Source organism: Neofelis nebulosa, chromosome 1 (genome assembly GCF_028018385.1).
Source record: "Neofelis nebulosa isolate mNeoNeb1 chromosome 1, mNeoNeb1.pri, whole genome shotgun sequence".
Taxonomy (NCBI): Eukaryota; Metazoa; Chordata; class Mammalia; order Carnivora; family Felidae; genus Neofelis; species Neofelis nebulosa.
The window spans coordinates 31532995-31548028 of NC_080782.1; the positions used below are offsets into that span (position 1 = coordinate 31532995).

The following is a 15034-nucleotide window of genomic DNA, read 5'->3' on the forward strand; positions in this document are numbered from 1 at the left end:
TGGGGGACGACAGGAGAAGAGGATGAAGGGGACCGAGCAGGCAGCATTAGGATGGTGGGTGAGGTCAGGGAGAGGGGCGAGTGGTCCCCACCAACAGGGTGGGCCCCCCGGGGTGGAGAAGCCCCGGTTCTCCGAGTCTCAGGCTAAGAGCATAGTCAAGGACTCCCACCCGGTCCCTCGGGCAGATCCAGGGGTCTGATCAGCTGCCTCCTGCCGCCAGCATCCCCCTGCCCACTGGTTTCTGTTGTCGAGCCGTGGCCAGTGCAGAATGAACGGCCCGGCACACCCCGGTTGGGTACACAAGTTCGGTCCCCGGTAGCACCTGCGCACATCTGCGCACATCTGAGCAAGCGTGCTGGAGGGTCGTGTTCCAGCTCAGGGTCCGTTAGCTTCACACTCCCTTAGGGGCCGGTCACCAACAACTCAGCAGAGGAGACCCACCAGTGATGAGGGCCACAGCCCCACCTGCAGACAAAATCGTGAAGGGGGCCGGCTGCCCCTCTCCACACCTTCCGTTTCTGCGCTCATCTCCCACCACCAAGGGCGGAGAGCTATAAAGTGCTTTGTTCTGGGACCTCCTAACATTTTGGGAAAAACTATGTATCCTTCTCAGACATTATTTATTATTTAAAAAAAAAAAATTTTATGTTTATTTCTGAAAGGGAGAGAGAGACAGAGCAGGAGCAGGGGAGGGCAGAGAGAGAGAGAGAGAGAGAGAGAGAGAGAGAGACAGACAGACAATCTGAAGCAGGCTCCAGGCTCTGAGGTGTCAGCACAGAGCCCGATGTGGGTCTCAAACTCAGGAACCGGGGAGATCATGACCTCAGCCAAAGTAGCACACTTAACCGACTGAGCCACCCAGGCGCCCCTATCCTCCTCAGACATTTTAAAAATCACATATATTTTTTTTTATTTATTTTTTAATATATGAAATTTACTGTCAAAAAAAAAAATAAAAAAAAATAAAAATCACATATAAAATTTGTATCGCAAGTTTAAGTTATTAAGAAATATGTTAGCTTCTGGCACATTGACTTTTCAAATTGTTAAATCACTCGTTTAATGTATTGAATACCCACCTTCATCTATTGAAAAGACACGTGAACAAGCTCTTTTTAACAGCCATAAATTTTCCATCATTTATGATGCCTCCTTGCACTCGTATTTCCAACTATGTGACCCACACAACTTTATCTTAGTAGGATAAGCTTTTAAGCCTGAAAATCTTATATTGGTCACCATACCATAATCCTTGGTTATAAAATATGTACATAAGTTAAAATTTTACATATTAAAATTTCCTAGATTATTTGTTATATTTATTAGTAATTCAAAATTGAAAAAGTTAAAATTTCCTGTCACCATAAGAATCTACATGTTACTCAATACTATAGATCGATTTGTCATTGCAATTTATATTAGTAAATAATTGGGTAAAATAAAATAACTATCATATACAGTTTTTAAATAATCATCAAGCATAAAAAAGGGAACTAGTCTTTTTTTAAAGATTAGTTTTTGTATTTTGGATGAATATTGCTTATTGCTAGAGTAAGACAATATTTCGTGGAAATTACCAGCGAAAAGAAGAGAAGCTATTAATAGGGCCACTAAATATACAGAAAAGCTGAAGCAAGCAGGAGACTTGTACCCAAATTAAAAATGCATATTAGTTCACAATATACAATAATCTTCTGGGTAAAAACTAAAGAAGATTGTTTTCCCATGCATTGGAGCAAATGATTAAGAAACTAGCTCATATAATTTACTTTAACTTGAAGCTATAATCTTAGTCTTTCGCCTCCTCCTACTTGAAATCAATCCCCAGTATGTACTAGAGACTCGGACACCAATATTTCAAGTTGATCCTTTATTTGGTGCACTGGAGGGTCTCCACCTAGCAAGATGCAGCATGCGAGAAAGAGGTCCCCTGGGGGCTTCTGCAAAAGGGGAGCTGCAGGGAGAGAATCAGCCTGACACCTCGAATGTACCCCCAAGGACATCAGTTTTAGGGAAAAGCACATATGGAAACCAGGATCTGGAAATCGATTCTACTGAAATTACCCACATCCACATACTCCTCGATGGAGCTTTGAGTGCTCCCAATGGCGGTTGTTCTGGGGTGCTCTGTCCATCGTCTTCCCCTGCCTGCACCCACCCCGATATCCATTTCGTTCAAGCCAGAGCTCTAAAGCCCCCATCGGCAAGCCAGCAAGATGGTCTCCTGCAAGTTCCCGTTGCTCATTTCTTCTCCCCTCCCTTCCCTCAACCTTCCGGACACAGTGGCCACTCCCAGGGACTTGGGGTCGTGGTTTCTGACTGTTGCACAGTAAGAGGTACCTGCTGATGAGCTGACATACTAACCTGCAATCCATAGGGAGATGATTTCTAAAGGCCTTGCCTCTGGTGGGTGACGTAAGTGAGGATGTGCCTATCTTCCTATGTCCTGTGTTTTTCCCTCCTCCTTCCTCACCTCCTGGACACTCTGCAGTATCTCGGCGTTTCTAGACACAGTAAGCTGCAAATGCCTAAGACACCCACCAGAAATGCAAATATAACCTCAATTTGCTGGACAGACTCAACCGTGGGCCCCTAGCTCAGAAGGCTCCCAGAAGCCCAGTTTCTGGAGGGAGTGACATAGGAGGGTGGGATGGGGTTTCTCAAACGTGGTTGTGATATAAGAGCAGAATCGGAGGGTGCTAGATACCTCAGTGAGTGAGCGGCTGAACAAGAGAACCTAAGAACCCTGCTGGTGTCCCCATTGCCCCTCCTCTCCCTGCACCGTTCCTGTCACTGGAGGAGTGCCACGGCAGAGCAGAAGAACAGGACTGAGAACGGGGGCAGGAGGAAGGTGGTGCCTCCTAATTTCGAGTTCTATCTTCCTGGATGAAGGGAGAGGGAAAGGAACTGGCCTTAGGCCACGTCTCTAAGCAAAACAGGATTTCCTGCGCATCCTGTCGTCTTTTTTCTGAAACCCCTCCAATAGCGCCTTCCACACGGTTTCTTCCCTTCCCCACCTGGCTCCCTGGCAGGTATTTTTAGGCTGAGGGGCCTCTCTCGGTGGTAACCGCTGAAGAGGAATGCCCAAGCACCTGCATCCCCTGCGGTTTCCTGGACTCAGAAATCCAGGGGTTCCTCCTTCTTCCAGCCTCAGCCGGACAACCCAAGAGCCGTCAAGAACTTTCTAGAAATGGATCACTGAATCCAGATGAGTGATCTATTGAATACTTGTGTAGCTATAAAATAAGAATTCATTCATTTAGAGTTTTGTCCAGTTGCAGTGTGTAGCCTGAGTCAGAAGGCCATTAGCCGTACGTATTACAGCACGGTCTGCTTCAAATGTTTAGTGACTTCTGGGGAGAAGCAAGACATTCCTGTGTATTAGGTATGATGTTACTACTATTATCCTCATTTTACACATGAGAAATCACTAGTTTTCCCAAACCCACACAGTCAATACCTGATAGAGAGGAAATGTGAACGCGGGTGCTCCTTTTACCTGATTCCAAGGCCACACTTGTTCTTGGCTCCACACTGCCTTTCAGCTTCCTAGCCTAGGCCCTCAACAAGCCTCTCCCACCTTTCATACCTTTTACTTCTACCCCTTCTCAAATGGTAAGAGCCAAAACACAAAATAATTAACGTGACGAGTAGCACCTAACAAGAGACATTATCAACACCTCCTGAATTTCAGCCCTATACACCCATGCAAATTCCGCCCCCACCCCAAGGATGCCTGCCACCCTACCTGGGTTTATACTGTCCTCTTGATCTTGACATCTATCCCTATCTTACTTTCTGCTCCTCCTTATGACCCCATTGCTTCCCCATGGGAGGAAAGGGTTCTCCCCAACCAAACTTTGTCTCCTTAGAGCTCTGTTTCATATCAAGGTAGGATCTAAAAGCAGATAATGTAGGGGCACCCGGGTGGCTCAGCCGGTTAAGCATCTGACTTCGGTTCAGGTCATGAACTCACAGTTCATGGGTTCAAGCCCTGTGTCAGGCTCTGTGCTGACAGTTTGGAGCCTGCTTCTGATTCTGTCTCTCCCTCTCTCTCTGTCCCTCCCCTGCCTGCAGTCTGCCTCTCTCTCTCTCTCTCAAAAATAAACATTAAAAAACTTTTTTTTTAAAGCAGATAATGTAGATGATTCTTGGTAAGAAAAGCAGAATCTCTATTAGCACAGTAACACACTGGGGTAATGCTATTTGTCCATATTGGCAAGAGGAAGTTAAAGATTTTTAAGAAAATATTCGGTCAGATGGTTGTTGAATGAATGAATGATACACTCTGAAGCTAGACCAGGAAAGATGCTTTTCCATGCCTCTGCCTCAGTACAAGCAGAAACCAAAGTAGAAGGGCCCAGAGGAAGGGCAGAGGGGGAAAAAGCAAAAAAAAAAAAAAAAAGACTCTGGAAGAGGAACCCAGAAAGAGGGCAGGAGTATTCTTGGGCCCCATCTGAGGTAACTGATCACAGACTGACAGGTATCCCCAGGGCAGAGTCAAGGGCTACTTTGAGCCACTCTACTCTTGCCTGTTTGTGCTTGATACAGGTTTTCTGTCTGTACATGGGGTCGCTTCCACACTTCAACAGGTCAAGGGATAATTAAAAGGTTACATGTAGGGGCGCCTGGGTGGATCAGTGGGTTAAGTGTCTGACTCTTGATTTCCCCTCAGGCCATGATCTCATGGTCACGAGATTGAGTCCCACATTGGGCTCCATGCTGCGTAGAGCCTGCTTAAGATTCTTTCTCCCTCTCCCTCTGCCCCTCCCACGCTCGTTCTTTCTTTCTTTCTTTCTTTCTTTCTTTCTTTCTTTCTTTCTTTCTTTCTTTCTTTCTTTCTTTCTCTCTCTCTCTCTCTCTCTCTCTCTCTCTCTCTTTCTTTCTTTCTTTCTTTCTTCCTTTCTCACTCAAAAAAAACAAAACAAAAAAAGCCAAAGCACAAAGTTACACTTACATGTGTGTGTTTCACCTACAAAGTGAAAAACTTCTTGAGGGCAGAATCCTGGTCTGATTCATCCTGAGTTTCCCATAGATCTGACCCCACGTTACGTGACATAGTGCCTTGTAGGTAGCAGGCGCTCGATACATATTACAGATTTGTGACTAAAAGAGTGCATATGCCCCTTTTATGAAACAGACGGTTACACCTTGATTACCACACACCATCCTCCAATTTGTCACACACTTAACATTTCCCTGATATACAGCTTCAAGCCACATGCAGCGATTTTCAGGAATATATTCTTTGATAACTCTGCTCTATCTCTCAAGCAGATCTGTGGAATCAACACAACACAACCAAACAAAACATCATATGATGAAGTTCCAAATGTTCTTATCCTAGTGCTGTATAGTTTGTTTACCAACTAGAAGAACATGAAAGCCAACTGTGTAAATAGACACCGGATAAATTTTTGAGCAAACTGTGTTCACCAAATTTAGGAACCTTGATTCCCTAAAAACAGGATATTTGAGAGGAGGGATTCCTAAACTGAGATAAGGAAAATGTGGAAGGGTAGATAGGTAGAGGGTGCTGGCCACTGAAAGACATAAGGTGCTATGCCTACTCTTCATAAATTTGTAATCCCTTTGAGTCAACTACACATACAGAGATGATAACAAGACCCGTCTTGGTGTCTCAGTTCAAATGAGTACTAAGTTCTTGGGCTGGTTAGGGAAAGCTGCTGGAGGAGTTGAGATGTGAGCAGGACCCTGAAAAATGATGAGAATCTGGGGTCCATTTGAAAGGTCCATTAGAGAAGGCTAAGACTTCAGCCTGGGAAGGGGCCGGGACCACACAGAACCCGACTTCCCACGTGTGGCATCTTCGCACCCCCACACAGCCATCTCTGGGCCAGCCTGAGTCCTGGGACTCTTTCCACGTTTCCTCCTCCTGCTGAACTACACCATCTCTGCCCCCCAGAGCTGTAACTCACTCAGCCCAGATGGTGGAGGTGGACATTTGCCGTGTGTGGCAGAGGCTGCTGGTCAACACGATAGCTCTTGTCCCTCTGTCTTCCTTAGAAATAAAACTAAGTGCTGACCAATGCGATATACACAGGAGTGGTGTGCACCTTCTAGAAAATGTCCTTCAAGGGAAGTGGCTTATCCCACCCCACCCCCATCTCCTTCCTGCCAACGGGAATGCAAATCATGTGGTAAGAGCTCATCCTGAGGAATGCAGAGCAGTAAGATCTACTGAGCCCCGGTCCCTGACAGCTTGGAGCGCCAGACAGCACTGGTCTGCCCCCGGACTTCTGTCATGTGGGTAAGAAAAAAGCCACTGTTAAATTTTCGATTGTTCAAAATTTTTTTTGTTTTTGTCTTCAGCCAAACTTAACGTTAATTTTACACTCTATAATTGGAGGACACAACACACACACACACACACACACACACACACACACACACACACACACACAGATTAGTTCGAGTAATTGAACAAAAGGAAAGACGGTTGTCTACTTAGAAGTTAAAGAAATAGAAATTAAAGACATGAGATGCCATTTTGTCTGCTAAATTCTAAAAAAAAAAGAAAACCGATAAAAATGATAATAAGTCTTCAGGGAAACAAGTAAGCTAATGACAGTGTAATAAACTGGTACAATTCTTCTAGAAAACAATGGCCACTTCAGATATGTTTTTATACCACTACCCAGTGGTCCAATTCCTAAAAGGTTGGAAAATGCATCACAATCAATTAACTCAAAAGTAAAAAATGTATAGGGGCACCTGGGTGGCTCAGTTGGTTAAGCCTCTGACTTGATTTTGGCACAGGTCACAATCTCACAGTTCATGAGTTCGAGCCCCAAATTGGGCTCTGTGTTGACAGTGTGGAGCCCGCTTGGGGTTCTCTCTCTCCCCTCTCTCTTTGCCTCTACCCTGCTCATGTTCTCTCCTCCTCAAAATAAATAAATAAACTTAAAAACTGTTTTTAAAAGGTAAAAATGTATAAAAATGATGACGGCAGAGCTATTTTAATAGCAGAAAACCCAAACTGCCCAAATAAGATGCTACAGGTAAATGGTAAAGGATGACATACTAATTTGATGGAGAACCATCCAGCCATTTAAAATAATATATGACAAATACCATGCAATAACTTGAAAACATACAATATCTTACGTAAAAAAATACTTCAGGAAACCGAATAAACATTAGGACAACAGCTGCCAAATTGTGGCCGTTTTCCCAGTCCTGTGCCTTTAAACAGGTTCAACTTATCTCTCTCTACAGTGTCCAGTGAGAACTGTATGTCCCAGATCCGTTCCTTGCAAATTCCTGGTCTTTTTCTATGTTGCTACCCTTGCAGAAACAATCCCTTCCTATTCTTTTGTTTTGTTTTGAAACTTATTTGTTCTTGAATTTTGAGTTTCGGGTTTTACAAGATGGTTTCCAGGGGAACATCTCAGGTAGACAAAAGAACTTCTAACAATCTTAGTGGGATTGCTTCACAGCAGCCAGACATGCCCAAAGAAGAGAGACGCCAGTCTCAAAAAGAATTTATGGATGTGGTTTTGGAGTATGTAGTCAACTGAAGTGACAATAATAGAACACGTATGGCATTTTAAAGAGAGTTGTACTGAAAAAAGAGACGATACATTCTGGAAAATCTAAGACGACAATAAACAGATCGGTGGTTGCCAGGGTTTGGTGGGGATGAATAGGCAAAACACAGAGATTCTTCAGGGAGCTGAAAATACTCTGTCTGAGCCTATAATGATGGTATGTATCGTTATACATTTGCCCCAAACCAGAGAATGTACAACATTGAGACTGAACCGTAACGTAAACTATGGACCTTGGACGATGATGATGTGTCAATGCAGGTTCATCAGTAGTAACACATGTACTACTCTGGTGGAGGATGTTGACAACAGAAGGGCTGTGCATGTGTAGAGGAAGAGGGTTGATGAGAAATTTCTGTACTTTCCCCTCAATTTTGCTGTGAACCCAAAACAATTCTAAAAAAAACCCAAAACTCTTAATTAAAAGCAAACAAACTACAACAACAAAATATATAGCCAGCTTGGAGTAAAAGAGCTAAAATTTCACAAACTGGAAAATGATCTTTGGGGGCCCCCAATCTTTTTTGTTTTTGTTTTTGTTTTTGTTTTGTTTAGTAAGAAGTTGTCTCAGAAAGCTACTCAGAAGCCAACACAGACTATTTCTTAAGCAAAAGAGGAAGGCAAAGCCAAGAACCAGGAGGGAGACACCAAAAACGATGGGGAATAATGGATCAGGAAGGGACTCCCAGGGACAGGACTGGGTCCTGCTCTCAGAACAGAAAGACCTGGCAACACGTGCCTGGCGGGATTCCAGAATTCTTATGAATTCTGTGCCTGCTGTGTATCTTCCCTTAATTCCCGTTTTGAAGGGAAGTATTTACTGCAATTGTCCTGGCCCTATCTTTCATTGTTTGTTGAGTGTTCGCAGAGCATGTAATTTGTCTCTTCCACTTACAGGTGTCTGAATCCAAAGGAACCACAGCCAAGGAATTCACCCTCATTTGGACTTGATAGAAATCACAGGACTCGGGCCTTGGAGCCTAAGGCTACAGGTAAATGAGATTTGTAGGGGTGCTCAGAGGGAGGGAGTATATTTTGCACATGACAGGAGAGTGAATAATTGGAATTAGGAAAAAGGTTGTGGTCTACTTTTGGAGTAGTGGGCACCAGTGATTCATGCCTTTAGGTAGCCACTTCCCATATTGACTCTGGGCTTGGCCGTGTGACTTACTTTGGTCTGTGGGACACAAACAGAGGTAATGCAAGCAGAGGCTTGAAGAAACACTTGCTTAGTGGGGCTTGCCCTTTCTTGCTCTTTCCATGGAGGCCTTCCACTACCATACAGAGAAGCCCAGAGACCTAGTGGAGAATGAGAGATCACGTGGAGACAGGCCTCAAGCTGTCCCACCCATTCCAGGTGAGGTCTCAAAGATGAGAACGAGTCCCACTCTGGCCCAGCTGGTCCAGACTAGAAGAAACATCCAGCTATCCTATAGAATTATGGTAGTGGTGTTAAGCCATCAAGTTTTAAGGTGGCTTTTTAACCAGCAAATACAGTGAAACTCAAATAGGGGCAAATCTAGCTTATGGAAGGTGGGAGAGGTGACTCTGAAGCAGAGAAATCTCTGGGAAGAACAGGCCTACGTGTGTGGGCAGTTTCCCAAGACAAACTAATGCAGATTCACAGGGGGAGGCCATAACGATGGTTAATGAGGGGCCAAGAAGAAGAAAATGCCAGAAGTTAAGTCTAATAATGGGAAAAGTGAAGATGAAAACTGGAGGATGAGCGGTACTTTTGGAAGTTGGTGGGATTAAGAAGAAGCAAAGTAGTGGGAGAAATGAATGGGTCAGAACAAGTTAATTCAGAAATAAAGCTTTGAACCCAGAGAGTTCTAGGTCTTCTTTCAATGGAGCAGCTAACAGCTAATTCGTGTGGTGTGCAGTAAACACTGAATCAGAATATGTGAGGTGTGACCCTGGAATCTGCATGCTTAACAAGCTCCCCAGGACATGTTAATGTATACTTTCTTCTCAGTGAGCTGCCCTACATATGAAGGAGTATTGAAAGGGGTAAACTCTGTCAAGTTACCAAAGTTCTAGAATACCCTTTCCCTAGGACAACAGGTCCTCGCTCCCCTCAAACACAACCATGGAAGATCAGTAGTTCTCAAAACAAGATCAGTCGTTGAGAACAAGTGGTTCTCAAGACATTAGAATCACCTGGGAAACCCAGAAAAAGAAAGAAAGAAAAAGAAACTCTATGTCCTACTGCACAAGAATTCAATCTGAATCTCTGAGAGTAGCATCTAAACATCACTACTTTAAAAACGTCCCAGGTGATTGGATTATGGGGTGGAGGAAGACTCTGGAAGAGATGATGTAATCTCTAAACCAAGAATCCATCAGGTTTCTGAGAAATGAGTAATAAATGCAAAATCTCTCTGAACCTCCTCATTTTCATGTATTTGGCGATTGATTTAAACTGCCATTAAACTCAAACAGCAGTGTTCAGAATTTGGTGACTAATGGCTATTTCTGAGTCAAAAATGAAATAGCATTTATTTTCATCATGTAATAAAAGTCAGGCGAACATTAACTCAGACCCAGTGAATCAGCAAACGTGATTATTCAAACAGCCTGAAGTCAAGTTATCTATGAAAATATATTTTTGCTTAATCTGTTACACAAAACTTCAAGATTTTGGTAGAAATGTTTAAACTACTACTACTAAAAAAAAAAAAGAAAAAAGAAAAAACGGAATCTAAATGAATAAATGAATAGAGCTAGCCTGATGTCTGAGACAATAAAGAGTAGTTGGGAGCTGTGACAAATCAAATTTTCAGGGATGAGAAGATTTTTGTGCTGGCCAAACCTAAAAGGATTGGAGCCCAATTTAGCTGACAGGCTGCTGGTCTACGGGCCTCTGAGTCATAACAGAAACTATTAGGATATAGACAAGAACATAAGTATGAAACTATGATAGTTTAGGGATCAGGAAAGATTTTAAAGAAGTGGGGACCGTGGAAACATTTTAAAGGCTGAGGATTTTTTCAAGTTTTAAAATGTAATTTAAAGAGTGTTAAACTTTTCATTTTGAAGTGATTTCATGTGCAAGTATGTTATAAGTTTAGTACAAAGACTTCCTGTATGTTCTTTACCCAGGTTCTCCAGATGTTAACATCCAACATAACTTCTGTACAAAGATCAATATCAGGAAGTTTACTACAATACTGTTATTAATCTACAGACCTTATTTGAATATCACCGACTGTTCCACTAATGTCTGTCTGTCTTTCTTTCTTTCTTTCTTTCTTTCTTTCTTTCTTTCTTTCTTTCTCCTTTCTTTTCATTCTTTCCTTTCTTTTATTCCTTCCTTCCTTCCTTCCTTCCTTCCTTCCTTCCTTCCTTCCTTCCTTCCTTCCTTCCTTCCTTTCTCTCTCTCTCTCTCTCTCTCTCTCTCTCTCTCTCTCTCTCTCTCTCTCTTCAGGTTCAAGACCTAATCCAGGATCACACTTTGCATTTGGTTATTGTGTCTCCTTGGTTTCCTTTAATCTGGCATAGTTTCTCTTTGTCTTTCATTGCCTTTCATGACCCTGACATTTTTAAAGAGTGCTGGTCAATTATTTTATAGAATGGCCCTCAGTTTGGATTCACCTGATGGTTGCTCATTATTTAAATTCAGTTTATATATTTTTTGAACAAATAACACAGAGTGATGCTGCATCTATCTGAGTGTGTTCTAACCAGAGACATATGATAGTGACTTGGACCATTACAGTAAGGAAAATTAAATCACTAAATGAAGCTGGGGCTTGTCATGTTTCTCTATTATAAGCTTACTATTTTTCCCATTGGAATTAATCATAAGCTTTTGGAAAGATACTTTGACATTATGTAAATATCCTATTCCTCATACTTCTGTTTACTAATGTTAGCATTTATTAATGACTTATGTCTGAAACAATTACTACTGTGGTGTTTGCCAAATGGTGATTTTCTTTTTTTTTTTTCTTTTTTTTTTAACGTTTATTTATTTTTGAGACAGAGAAAGACAGAGCATGAATGGGGGAGGGGCAGAGAGAGAGGGAAACACAGAATCTGAAACAGGCTCTGGACCCTGAGCTGTCAGCACAGAGCCCGAACGTGGGGCTTGAACTCACGGACCGTGAGATCATGACCTGAGCTGAAGTCGGACGCTTAACCGACTGAGCCACCCAGGCGCCCCCAAATGGTGATTTTCTAATTTCATTACTCTTTCTATGTTTATTAGTGGAATTCTATTTACTTTTCTTCTCTCTCATTTGTTTGTATATGTAAGTATAGTTTGTGGATTCTCATTTTATTCTATGGGTTATAATCTATTCTTAGCATTATTTATTTTGTTGTTCAAGTTGTCCCAGATTTGATCATTAGGTACCCCTTCAAGTAGGCTCCTATATCCTTTTGACATATCCCCATCGTTTCTGTTTTCGTACTTCCTTACTTCTGGCAGCACAAGACACTGCATGCCCATGCTGCATTTTCTCTGCCTCAGACCTAGAACCAGCCATTTCTCCAAGGAACCCTAGTAATTTCCGTTAGAGAATGGTAACCAGAAACCAAGATCTGGGCAATTAGTGTGCCCATTGGTACTGAGTGTCATGGCTTCTAGGCTTTCTCTGCAGATAGATATCTCGGTCTATTGTCATATGCATCTACATATTAAAAATTACAAGTTCATGGTGATGACCTCCAATTTGATTCCAACGTGACCAAGTTCATTCTAGCCTTCCCCTTTTCCTTATTTATAACTCCTTTCCCTGACCGTGAGAAGCTTGGCTCTCATTTTCCATACCATTTTAAATTATTTGCTCAATCCTAGTTTACATGTTAGGTGGTTTTAGACAGTCTACCCTTTTTACTACACAACACCTATATACATCTATCTTCCCATACATGCATTTTTAAAAGCGTCCATCCACATCTACGTAAAGTACAATCATTCCATCCCCCAAAATAGACAATCCAAGTATCATTCATTACTGCATCCAGTTCCAAGTCCAGGACTTCTTTCAGTCTGGATGTCGCTCTTCATGGTTGGTTAAAGCATGCATAAGACAGATTTATCAATCACCAACAAATCCAGTACATAACAGCAGAGAAAGACCAGGGATGACCACAGTGGAAGAAATCTCTATTATAAAAGAGGAGAATTGGGAAAACATACACACACATGAACACAGACACATCCTGAACAACAATACACATAAGACATAATTCTCCTGGGGTGACTATGTGACTTGAAGGTGAACATGACTTAAATTGTCTAATCAGGGTGAATCTCAGAACTCTGGCTTAGAAATGCTGTACAAAGGGTTTGCTTTTTTCTTCTCAGCCTCATCGTCTGAAAATGCACTGACAGTAGAGGAATAGATTAATCAATTTGGCAGCCTCTGGTTTTCTTCTCCTGGAGGCTTTTTGTTCACTGAAATAGCTAGAGATGTTTCCCTTTCTAGGAGCTACATAATTTTAGCATCCCCTTTTCTGTGTGTAACTTCAAAGAGCCTGAGAGTGTCTTAGGAGTTGAACAGTCATGGACTGTGGTTGTCCAGGATTGGGATTTCTTTGGCAATATAACTCCTTTACAAATTCAGTTATCGTCAAGAGATTTTGACATAGGCTAAGAACCATAAACAGACAGCCTGCCTCTAGTCATTGTATTTAAGTCTAGGACTTTAGACTGTCTAACAATTAGCCTTTGTTGTATGACCATCCCCTAAAGCCTTAGTGTAATGGCTGCTACTTTTGGGTTGGCTTCTGCTTCTGGACAGTTTCTGACCATAACTTGCGGTGGAATGATTTGTTCCATCATAGCTGCTCTTATTTGCCTTGTCAGGTGAATACTGTTTTGTAGGAAGCTTTGGGGAGTGGTCTAAAGAGTCAGGCTTGTCTTTTGCCCTAGTCTTACCTCCTATCTTTACTTCACTTGGAGTAGAGTATTTGGTCTTTGCAACGCTGCTAGATTTTAGTCATCTTGATTTCAGTCCATACCCAAAAAGGGAATTTCTAAGCAAAATCATATACCCTTCCTTCTCTGCCTTCAGATGGGTCACTTCATCTTAAGGTCATTTCTTTATTTTTTATTATGTTATTTATTTATTTATTTTTAGAGGGGGAGAGAGAGAGTGAGTGAGCATGCAAGCAGGGGAGAGGGGTAGAGGGAGAGAGAGAGAAAGAGAGAGAGGGAGAGAGAATCTTAAGTAGGCTCGACACACAGCACAGAGCCCAATGCTGGGTTCAATCCCACGACCCTGGGATCATGACCTGAGCCAAAATCAAGAGTCAGACTCTCACCCAACTGAGCCACTCAGGTGACACGTCAGATTTTTCTGTATTGTAGGACCTTTCTGTAATCAAAAACCCTGGATATTTCCTACTATTTCCCCTTATGTGCCTTGTAGGTTCAGGCCTGACTCTCAACAGGTCACTGCTGCTTACCTCATCACCTCTGCTCAGCCAAATCCACATTTTAGGGTTTGTATTTTACTGTACCCCACTCCTGGAATGAAATTTCTGTATCAGTTATGAATTCTCTGGTGCAAGAAACAGAAGAGTTTGCTCAAATCACCATAAGCAATGAAGGGATCTATTAGCTTTTATAAATTGAAATTCGGTGATGAGGCAAACCTCAGAGATAGCTCACCTCAGACTGGGATCCACTTAGCTGCACACTTCTCTTCGCATTGGCTTCCTCCTTGAGCTCTTTCCATCCTAGCAGCAAAATGGCCCCAGCAGTTCTTGTCTTTCCATCTTTATCCTCTGGTTCTGAGAGGAAAAGCAATTAAAACAACTTTGGTACCATGATTGCATGCCAGAGCCCCAAGATCAGCACTGATTGGACTGTTGAGATTCCATGGCTACCTCCAAACCAATAGGAGTTTAGTATATTTGGCTAAGCCAACCAGTGCCCATCTCATGGATGGTGCATGACAACAGTAGAAACCTAATTGAAAACAGTAGGCCATTAGGAAGGGGAAAGTGGATTCTGGGTAGGCAACTAATAATAATCCATTTCCAAGCCTTTCAAAATAAATTTGTTCCCAGGCCTTTAAAAAATAACTTCACGTTATCTTTTTTTTTTTTTTTAATAAAATTAATCTGTTTCTGAAATGATGTCTTTCTGAAGAATCTAAGGCTTCGTGAGAACGGGGACCTTATCTGTCCTGTTCATTTCACTTGAAATACAATGCCTGGCATTCAATAAATATTTGCTTAATAAATGAATGAATGCATTGTGTTTATCCTGAATCTCTGAGACCTTCCAGCATAATGTCCCAAACCTCTAGGGCATGAATATTTCATTTGAGATGCTTGCTTAAAGCTTCACAGCTGGTAAGTGGATGGCCAAAACCTGAACTCAGGCTTGCTGACTCCACATATCATGCATTTCCGACTATTCCAAGCTGCTTTCATGTGTTAAAATAAGCCCTCAGAGTTTTAGCACAGCTGTGTTCAGAATACATGTAGGAACTACATAAAATACG

General features: G+C 42.3%; 1 long non-coding RNA gene across 5 annotated transcripts in view; it reads right to left on the reverse strand.

Moving 5' to 3' along the window:
• LOC131505023 (uncharacterized) overlaps nucleotides 1-15034 on the reverse strand; it is a 232039-nt gene that overhangs the window by 132308 nt on the left and 84697 nt on the right. For all 5 annotated transcript variants that reach the window (XR_009258243.1, XR_009258244.1, XR_009258242.1 and 2 more), the window contains exon 3: nucleotides 14194-14315. This is a non-coding gene — a long non-coding RNA (uncharacterized LOC131505023). The remainder of the gene's footprint in view (nucleotides 1-14193; nucleotides 14316-15034) is intronic.